This window comes from Camelina sativa, chromosome 5 (assembly GCF_000633955.1).
Source record: "Camelina sativa cultivar DH55 chromosome 5, Cs, whole genome shotgun sequence".
Lineage (NCBI taxonomy): Eukaryota > Viridiplantae > Streptophyta > Magnoliopsida > Brassicales > Brassicaceae > Camelina > Camelina sativa.
This window is the reverse complement of record NC_025689.1, coordinates 10613997-10625089: the sequence shown is the minus strand read 5'-3', so window position 1 is coordinate 10625089 and position 11093 is coordinate 10613997. Positions and strand designations below refer to the sequence as shown.

Genomic DNA, 11093 nt, shown 5'->3' with positions numbered 1-11093 from the left:
TATGTTAATCCTAATAGGTTTAGGAAAAGATGAAACATATAAATATATGAGTCTATGGAGAGGTGTTCCATGAGACCAGAGAGACTTGAGAGATTTAGTTTTTGAGAAGTTTTCTAAATCAATAAGACAGGTGTTCTTATATTCTTCAAGTCTTTGATCTTATATTTGGTATCAGAGCTACATCTCTCAAGTCTCTCAAAAACTAAATCTCTCAAGTCTCTCTGGTCTCATGGAACACCTCTCCATAGACTCATATATTTATATGTTTCATCTTTTCCTAAACCTATTAGGATTAACATATTACAACTTAAGACTTTAGGAACTTTTCCTTTTCCTATTCTATCTCTTAAGGCAACTTCCTAGGAGATAGCTTGTTCTTCAAGTTGGAATTATCCAACATTCTCCCCCTTAATTCCAACATGAACTTTGGGAAGCTTGATCTCTTCAACTCCAAGTAAACTCCTCATTTCCTTGAACTTAACCCGTCCTAGAGGCTTTGTAAGAATGTCGGCCTTCTGTTCTTCTCCTGGCACATGATCAACTTCGATTTGATCATTCTCTACACACTCCCGAATGAAATGATATTTGGCGAGCATGTGTTTTGTTTTCCCGTGAAAGACTGGGTTCTTGGTTAGAGCTATGACTGATTCATTATCGATTCTAAGCAGGATCTTCTCTCCTTTCACGCTTAGTATCTCACTCAACAACTCCTTAAGCCATATCGCTTGTTTTGCAGCCTCCGTAGCAGCCATGAACTCTGCCTCGCATGATGACAACGCAACAGTCGGCTGTTTCTGTGTTGTCCAAGTGATAGGCGATGAACCATAGTAAAAGACATGACCCGTGGTGCTCCTCCCATCGTCAATGTCAATGTTGTGACTACTATCACTGTACCCTGTGACCTTCCTTGATCCATCCCTCTTAAAGAACAACCCGTAGCTCATAGTTCCTTTCAAATACCTTAGAACATGCTTGATTGCTTGCCCATGTGACACTCTCGGACTCTGCATATAGCGACTAAGCACCCCAACTGCAAAATACAAATCCGGTCTTGTGTGAAGAAGATATCGCAAACATCCAATGGTCCTTCTGTACCTAGTCGCATCAATCTCTGTTTCTTTTTGTGCCTTCGACAAACTCAGTCCCGGCTCCATCGGTTCATGAGTTGAATTGCAGGAACCCATCCCTGCATCAATAAGAATCCCTTGAGCGTATGCTTCTTGCTTGATTCTTATTCCATCCTCTCCTTGGAAAACTTCTATGCCAAGATAATAAGTTAGTTTCCCCAAATCCGACATTTCAAACCTCCTTGACATGTCTTCCTTGAAACGTTTAATGATACTGAGTGACGTCCCTGTCACAAACAGATCATCAACATAGATAGCCACAATCAGAAACTCCTTATCCTATTTCTTGCGATAGACTGTTGGTTCCTTCACACACTTCTTGAAGTTCATCTCCTTAAGAACTTGATCAAGTCTCAAATTCCAAGCTCTTGGTGCTTGACGCAGTCCGTACAAAGCTTTTATGGGAACTCGATTGATGAGATATGTTGAGTGGCGAACAGCTTCTCCCCACATATTATTTGGAATCAACATTCCCTTCATCAAGCTTCTTGTCATCTCCATCAAGGTACGGTTTCTTCTCTCTACTACACCGTTTTGCTGTGGTGTATACGGTGCAGTCAAGTGTCTAGTGATACCATTCTCCTCGCAGAACCGATTGAACTCACCTGAAGTGAACTCTCCTCCTCTATCGGTTCAAAAAGTCTTAATAGCCAACCCACTCTGTTTTTCAACAAAGTCTTTAAACCGTTTAAAGCGTTCAAAGGCTTCGCTCTTTTCCCTCAGCAGCATCGTCCACATGTACCTAGAGAAATCATCAATAAGCACAAAAACATAGCGGTTGTTGGCTGGTGTTTGTGGTGAGATAGGACCACACAAGTCTCCGTGAACTAACTCCAAAGGTTGAGATGCACGAAAACTGGTTTTACTTGGGAAAGAACCTCTTGTTTGTTTCCCTATTAGACACACATCACACACATCCTTCTCATGAATCATGTGTAGCATTCCTTCAACCATGTTCTGTTGAACCATATTCTTCATAACTGCGAAATTTACATGCCCCAGCCAAGCATGCCAACGCCATGTAGCTTCACCATTGTCGATCTGCAGACACATTGGTAAGCTAATCTCCATCGGAGTTTTATACAAACGGTTTGGTGACCTGATAACTCGCACAAGCAGCCTTCCACATGGGTCTAGAAGTGTCAGAAAATCCTTTTTCATATTCACTTCACACCCTCCTTCTGTAGCTTGTCCTAAACTCAGTATGTTGTGCTTCAGTTCGGGTATGTAGTAGATTTCTTTTAGGGCTCTTATCTCGCCTGTCTTGCAAACAAAATTAATAGTTCCTTTCCCAACAATGTCAACATATGAGCCATCACCAAACCTTACTTTCCCCTTAATTCTTTCGTCCAAACTGCAAAAGAATTCTCTGTTCCCTGACATGTGATTACTCGCTCCATTATCTAGATACCATACACTTGCATTGCCTTTGTTGATATCGTAATTTTCNGTTTGTTTTGGTTATCTTATGTGGTTTCTCCTCCTTGGTTTTGGCCATTGAATCTCCCTCGACCTCTGCCTCTACCGAAATCACCTCTGCCTCTACCGTAGCTTCCTCTACCGTAGCTGCCTCTACCTCTTGATCCTCCTCTAAAACCTCCATATCCTCCGCGATTGTTAGAGGTATTGGTGAACATCAACTTCCCTTGATCTTCGATCGGACTCACTTCACCAATTCGCTCCTCATAAGCTTTTAGTCTTCCCACAATATCCACAAACGTCGTGGTGTTTAAGTCAAGGACTTGTTCTAGAGAAGCTACCATATGGATAAACTTTGCTCTAGGCAATCCTGTGAGAAACTTCTTTACAAGTTTCGATTCATCAATGGTCTCTCCCAATGATGCTGACTGCGATGCAAGGCCTGAGATCTTGCCTGCAAAATCATCTACGGTATCTGAATCATTCATCTTCAAACGTTCTAGTTCAGCTAACAGAGTTTGAAGTCTAGCCTCCTTAACACGCTCCGCTCCTTGGTGACGTGATCGGATGGCTCCCCAAAGAGATTTGGCTGAATCTTGCTCTCCTATTTGCAAGATAAGTGACTCTGGAACAGACTGAAACAGAAGTGCAGTCGCAATATCGTTCTTCTTTTCATCTTTGGATCCAGGTTCAATAACATCCCATACCTCGCTGACTCGAAGTATGATCTTCATCCTCATCGACCAAACTGTGTAATTAGTCGGTGTGAGTAACGGACATTGGATCGATGGTGCTCCAAGGTCCTTACTTCGTAACGGTGGATTTGCTTCAGCCGCCATGCTTTGTCGTAGTTCTTCTCCACCGGTTTTAGGTCAGAAGCACACCTTGCTCTGATACCAAATATAAGACTAGAGAGACTTGAGAGATTTAGTTTTTGAGAGAATTTTTTAAATCAATAAGAGAGGTGTTCTTATATTCTTCAAGTCTTTGATCTTATAGTATATAGCTTTGGGGTTCTCATTTTGGAAATGTTCACGAGAAAACGACCAACGGATGAGTTGTTTGGTGGAAACTTTACTCTCCACAACTACATCAAATCAGCGTTGCCAGAGCGAGTGTTGGACATTGCAGATGAATCAATTTTGGCAATGGTCTTAGAGTTGGTTTCCCTGCTGCTGAATGTTTGACGCTGGTTTTGGAGGTGGGACTTCGCTGTTCTGAAGAATCTCCGACGAACCGATTGGCAGTGAGTGAAACTACAAAGGAGTTAATCTCAATGAGAGAGAGATTTTTTAAAGCAAGGACAGCCAGACGTTGAAGTGATTATGGTTTAATTTCTTCTACAAACCTATTCTGTGGCCTCTAAATTAATCGTTTTCATAGTGTGTGGTTTCCCCTTTTATGTACTCATATGCTTGCAGAATCTTGTTATTGAATGCTTGGTATTTACGGCAAGGGAAAAGGAGGACCTATGAAAAAGTCAAAAGTTAAAAATGTTTGAAACTAAAGATTATTAAAAAGTCTGAATTTACTCTACATTAAAATTTCAATTTGTTCCAACCTTCAATATAACTTAGTAGATTGCATTATCACTGCTGTTAGTTAATCAGTTCTGTACACTATAACTATAAGCCTCCATGTAATCAATATACAAACGTACCGGCCTGATGTATAGGGGTGCTTATTGTGATATACTCGATGCAGGCCAAACACTATTAATGATGACTAAATTGAATTATAAATTTATGACTAAATTTGATTTGGTTGAATTAAACATTTCCTTGTTGGAGATGATAAGAATATAAAAGAGAAGCAAAGAAGAGGACATGTATTGAGTTATGTTTTAAGCTCAGGCTTAGGCCTGGGCATTTTAACCGAATCCGAAACCCGAACCCGAACCGAAATAAGCAGTTTGGTTCGGATTCGGATAGTACTAAATACCCAATCGGATTTAGTTTCTTTGAAATTCGGATATCCGATCGGGTTCGGGTATTACCTGATACCCGAAGTAGATCCGAATTAACCCGAAATAAATATAAAAATGCATCTAGGTGGGTTTGAACCTAGTACCTTAGGCATTTACTATTGCATCATAGACCATTTTGCCACCTTAGTTTTATGGCATAGTATAAAAACGTTACTTATTTATATATATAGATATATAATTATGTATTCTAAAATTGATATTTTTTCCTTTCTCAATCAACAGAACCCATAATCGTTTTATTTTTTTACTACCCAGATCAAATTTTACTAGAAACATGACAAGCAGATCTAAAAAAAAAATAGTTTGTGGGGTTTGAAGAGTGAGTGAGGTTGGAAGATAAATATGAATAATATCATATAATTTGCTATAGATATTAGATTTGGTAGGAATTTGAAGGATTTAATTTTTGAAGTAGTAGTCATGGATAAACAAATTTAGGGTTTTTGGCTGAAAAAGAGAGAAATGAAAAAGAAGAAAACAAAAAGAGGAAGATAGAAAGTATATTTTTTTTCTTTTTTTCTTTTTTTCACGAAAAAAAAAGATTTATGACTTCGGGTAACCCGATATTACCCGAACCCAAAAACATCCGATCCGAACCCGATCCGATATTAGAAAATACCCGATCGGGTTTTATATCTGTACATCCGAAAATCCGAAAACCCGAACATCCGAATCTAAATCCGATCGGATACCCGAATGCCCAGGCCTACTCAGGCTTTTTCTCTGAATGGAGAATCACAGTGCAGAGAGTTTGACTTCTTGAGTAGAAGGTAGATAAACTACGAAGGTGCTATCAGTTGAAAAGGAGCCTGGATTGAAACATGTTGCTCCCCCAATTCTACAAAACGCTTGCTGTAACACCCGTGAACCAATTTTTGGTAATTTGGTAAGGGTGTCGATCGACACCTTCTAGTGAGGCATCGATCGACACCAGCTGTGGCCGGTTTGGTCGGTTCAATTTTAATTGTCCGGTTTGCGTGGTTGGTTTAGGGAATCCCTAAAATCGAGTTTTAGAGGTAGAAAACAACCTAGGGTCGTGTTATTTTGTGTTATTCGCCGTTTTTGAGAGAAAATCAAAAGAGAGAGTGTTCTTGAGCTTTTGGGAAGAGATTGAGAGATTCCTTGCTGTTCTTGGGAGATCTAAGGCTGGGAAGGTGTTAGAAGCTTGCTAGGAGTGAGGGAATTCGTTCTTGTTGGTCAGAATCTTCTTGAAAGAGGTGAGTGCATGACCATGGCTTATCTAAGCTAAGATCTCTAGATTCTATGTGATTTGGTGCTTATGTGGTTGTTTCTTTGAGTTCTCTATGGTATTTCGTCACTGTCTGGACTGGGTTTGGCTTCTGGGAGTGCATGGAGCGGATTGGAGAAGATTGGAGGCGAGATTCGGAGTTTCTGATCGAGGGAAATCGCTGCTCGGCATCGGTGTCGGTCGACACCAGTTGGGGTGTCGGTCGACACCAACGCGAGGACGGCTCGGGACTTTAGCGAGTGTCGAACGATGCCATGTGGAGGTGTCGGTCGACGCAAACTAGGGTTTTCGGGAGTGTCGGGCAGGGTGTCGGTCGACACCAGTTTGGTGTCGGTCGACACCAGATAGTCAGTGTCGATCGACACCATCTGGTGTCGGTCGACACCCCTTGTTCAGTTACGATGGATGTTGCATGCTATGTATATTGCCTGGTTTGTTTTATTGATTGTTGTTTGTGGCATGTAGAGATCTTATTGCTTGTGTGTATAGCCCAGTAGATGGGAGGATTGCCTCACTGAGTGTTTATCAAATACTCATGCATCTCAATTTGTGTTTGTGGTGCAGGTAAAGGCAAAGTGTGATCGTGGAATCAAGGCAATGAAGAGGAGGATGTTCTAGGGACTCGGTTGGATGTTGTCTGGCATTGTTAGGTTGCTAGAGTTGAGTCTTAGAGCATTGTTAGGATTGTTGGTTATTTGATTTATGCTGTTTGGATTTAATACTGGATATTGGTTATTTGGTTATTGGATTATTGGTTTATCGGTTATTTATTGGTATGTTATTCCGCTGTTGGTTGTGAATGTTGTTAGGTGACTAGTGGGTATGGGACCACTAGTTGTAGTTTATTTATATATTTATATTATTTATTATTTATTAAAAAAAAAAAAAAAGTCGGTCGTTTCACTTGCTCACTCTTGTCACCTAATACTATCTGTTTCAAAACAACAACAACAACAATCAGCCTTTTCGTGCTACCAAACTAGGTGGAATAATACAATCTTTATAATAAGAAGGTTTTAAGAGAGTATACCGTATGAGGAGTTGGATATAGTTGTAGACAGTGATCATAGTTCCAAATGATGGGTTGAACCAAGAGAGGTAGAGGACATAGATGGCTCTGATGAATTAATGTGGAGACAAGCTGAACCAACACAATTTCACAAGTTTTCAGATTATTGGAAGAAACTGTAAAATCAAAAGTTGTGTTGGTGCGGGATTTAGCACCCACGACATACCGATATAAACCAAAGGTAAACGAATAAACTCTGCACATCAACTAAACCGAGGGACCCCCTTTTTGGCCAGCTAAACAGGCCTATTAGCAGAAGCCCGACGAAGTCACTCGACCGACCTCCGAGACCGCCTCCAAAACCTGATCTCATCATCAGAAGAGGAAACTTACCATATATTCAATCCGAGATTTAAGGAAAGTAGATATATTTTGTAATCTAAGACAAAGTATAAATAAAGGAAGACCTATTCCTTGAAAAGCCATCCTTTAATTAATACAAGAACCCTAATTCTTCTTTGTTCTTGAGAAAACCCTATCTTCTTCTTCAAGAAATCATAATCCTTCTTTATTTTCTAGCTTTAATCCACTGTTTTAGAGAGAGATCTTAAGTGAATTTGTTCTCCACTCAAACAAATTCATTGTGTGAATTCTAGATTCAACAATTGGCGCCGTCTGTGGGGACACTTACACAAAGTTCTACGTTTTTCTCTCTACCACAAAAACTAAAACAAACCAGAAGATCAAGTTCAACTATCCGAACCGCCACCTTGCAAGGCGAATTCCCGGAAGCTCCCGACGAACCAGAAGACAAAAAATCTATCTACGGATTGCCCCGAACAGTAGCTTTCCGTGGAACCCGATTTCGTTTCAATCCGAGCTCTCTTCTGAAAGATATCGCAGTTTCTCTGCAACATACTCTATCCTTTAAATAAAGATCCGTCTGTTTTCGACCAGCCAGCCTCGGGATCGATTTCCCGGATGAGTAAAACGAATCAGGTCGTACATAGCCTGTCTATGGATTGCCCTGAATAAAGGTCGGACATGAAGTAGACGAACAGTGAGAGCTTGGCCGAATGGTAGAATTTGGTAGGCAAAATAGAGGGAGTGTCGGACATTGTCCGGTAAGAGACAGACGAAGCGTCCATATCAGGGCTTGATTAGACGGTGATCATGGAATCCAAGGGAATTAGTCCACGAAGGACTAAGAAATAGGAGGGGGAGAACAAGTCGTAGAGAGACTTGGGACAGAAAAAGTCGTGGAAATTGTCAAATGTCCGAGAAAGTGAAGGTTTCTCGAGTCCAAAGGAACCGCAATACGGTTTTGGACTAGGTGTATTGACTAGAGTCAGTACAAAATGATGCAGAACCCATGGAGAAGTGTTAAAAGTTGGGAATGTGATCCAACGATAGTCAAGATTCGAGGACGAATCAGTCCTAAGTAGGGGAGAAATGTAACAACCCGGAACCTCGGTAGGGGAGAGTCGAGAAATCCGAGTCGAGATATCGAGGATTCTCTCGAGGATTCTCTCGAGGATTCTCTCGAGGATTCTCTCGAGGATTCTCTCGAGGATTCTATCGAGGATTGTATCGAGGATTCTCTCGAGGATTCTATCGAGGATTGTATCGAGAGTTGCCGGTACTTAATACCGAGAGTTACCGAGAACTAGTGTCGAGAGTTACCGATAGCTAGTGCCGAGAGTTGCCGATACTCAGTATCGAGAAGTGCCGACAACGGTACGATACTTAGTGCCGAGGAGTGTCGATATCGGTACGTTCGGGAAGGACGATAGGTCCGACATTAAAGGACAAGGAAATAGAGAGTCAATACGGATGGCTCGACCGAGAGAGTCGGTATTGGGAGTGTTACTCGAATGGCTAAGTACAGATGGTCGGTGATAAAAGGATCCATGGGCTAGTTATCGGCCCAGTCATGATCCGCGAGATTTGTCTCGGTTGGCTACCGACGAAAAAGGGAAGTATTGCGTGTTATCGATAAATGGAAATTATCGGGTAAGTAACGCGGAAATGGAAAGAGTTGATCAGACCGGTTAATGGGCTATACTTAGACGGGCCAAAATCCCGCGAAGGTTAGACCGACTTAGAGAAAAGGGAAGATCCCGAAAGATAAGGAAATCTTGTGATAAGGCTTATCGCTTTAGGAAAGGATAGGGCGGTTTACTCGACCCTATATAAGGGATTCTCGAGAGACTAGAGGGGGATCGGCTATTAGCGCCGCAAAAGGAGAGAATAAGGTCCTCTAGGGTTTTCATGCGCGGATACATGCTCAAGGAGTGCCGCAATGAGATTCCTGAAGAGTTAATGGAAGAAGAAGAGTCCGAGAGAGTTATCAAAGGGATCAGAGAGAACGATCAAGATTTACCGAAGGAATCCGAGAGAGCAATCGGTAAATTGGTCTATGGAAGGGAGAGATCGAGTGACGGATCGAGAAGGGGTCAATCATGATCGGTGAAGGACGGTCTAGAGCCGATAGGGAGATCGGATAGTTTCTATAGCGATATGGTATCGGACGAGTATCGGTGGTGATACTGGACGAGTATCGGTGGTGATACTGGATCAGTATCGGAGACGATACAAGAAGAGTGTCGGAGTCGATAGCGATGCGGTACCAAGACGAGCACGATAGCGGTACCATGATGGGAATGATACTGATAGGTGCGACACGAAGGACGCTTGCGATAGCGATGGGTACACGGTACGAGGATGACACGATGGGTGGTACGAGGATGACACGATAGGTGGTACGAGCAAGGATCGATAATGGACGGCAAGGTCTTGGAGTACACCGGGACTTGACACAATGGATTGACGGAGCAGTCTTTCCGTGGCTCGACGGAATCAAGTATTCCAGCCCACCTTTTATTGTCTCTTGGTCACTTAGGGGATGGTTGGCTGTGTGACTAAGGAACAATAAAGGGTGGTCCAATATGGTGAGCATTGACGGACGAGTACTTGGCAGGAGCGGTAGCTGGATCGAAGGAGCCGCGGTGCGGTTGAAGGATATGTGTGATCTAGAGGCTGTGAATTGATAAGGTACATATTGAGGTAAGATGTGTACTTAGTATGTGCGAATATATGATTGATGGATCGAATTGTGATTAGCCATGGTTTGCTGTTGAATGATGTTAAGTGAATAAGGTGAAAGTTAGTAGGCCCTAGAAAATTTTTTAATAGCCATGTACGGTTATGTATGGGACTTTAGGGTCGGGGTCTTACATTTATCCTCCCAGAAAAGCTGATCTCAACTCAGTCCGAAGTGTCTACCGAAAGTTATCACCCTACTTCCGAACTGACACATCCTGCTCGAAAATCCTAACTATCAGCTCGTCATCACGAATTGGAGAGTAGTTTGCCGCCGATCTAGAAAAAACCAAAAATCGGTATTCATATGAAACTGAATCCCCGAGGCTTAGCTTTCTAACAAGATCGACCACCCTCAATCGGTGCTCTATATCTCAACTTATGACCAGTTATCTTGCATCAGATGCAGCCTATTCGCAATTGTCAGACCCTCTTACATCATGACCTTATTCCCAGCGATCCATATACAATCTGTAGTCGATCTGCATATCAGTTTGAAGCCCCGAGTCTCATCTCTCTTATGAGACTGACCTCGCCTGGAGCTGAGCTGTCTCAAAGAATTTATCACCGATTTTCCTCAACTGTGTCAGAACTCTATCGACTGTCGATCTAGAAAGAACTGGGGGTGTCGTACTGCATATACATCTGAAACCCCGAGTCTTATGTCTCTAAAGAGATCGACCTCGCCTCAATCCGAGCTGTTTCAAGAAATATATCACAAAATTCCCTCAACTGGTGTGATCTATCGTAATCCTAAAATCGCAGATCTGACCTTTCAAGAGAATTGACTTCGGAAGCATTTTTCTATCGTTCTAGAACGAACCATTCGCCGATCTACATATCAAATTGAAGCCCTGAAGCTTATCTTTCTAACAAGACAAACTTGGAGTTTTTTGGCTATTCCTCGCGAAAGATATCACCGTATTTCTGGAACAGGAACATTCAGCCCGAAACCAAAAAAAAAAAGGGGGGGAGGCTAGAAGATCGACCTTGTTTCAGCCTCGTAATTCATGAGAAAGCTATCGCTACATCATAAGCGTCATTATCTCAAGACGCTTGGACGAACAATGGACAAAACAGTCACAACCAACGGTAAATTAATCGATACCTTTCTACTCTTCTTTGGAAATTATTTTCAGCTCTCAACAGCTCACTACAGCTTATCAATGAGATTTTTGTAACTCATCCCAAAAAGCGGAG

General features: G+C 42.0%; 1 protein-coding gene and 1 pseudogene across 1 annotated transcript in view; one reads left to right on the top strand and one right to left on the bottom strand.

Moving 5' to 3' along the window:
• LOC104786453 (probable LRR receptor-like serine/threonine-protein kinase At3g47570) overlaps nt 1–124 on the top strand; it is a 3791-nt gene extending 3667 nt beyond the window's left edge. The window contains exon 3 of the transcript XR_002037951.1: nt 18–124. The gene's annotated coding sequence lies outside the window, so the exon portion shown is untranslated. The remainder of the gene's footprint in view (nt 1–17) is intronic.
• LOC104789104 overlaps nt 5269–11093 on the bottom strand; it is an 11674-nt pseudogene continuing 5849 nt past the window's right edge.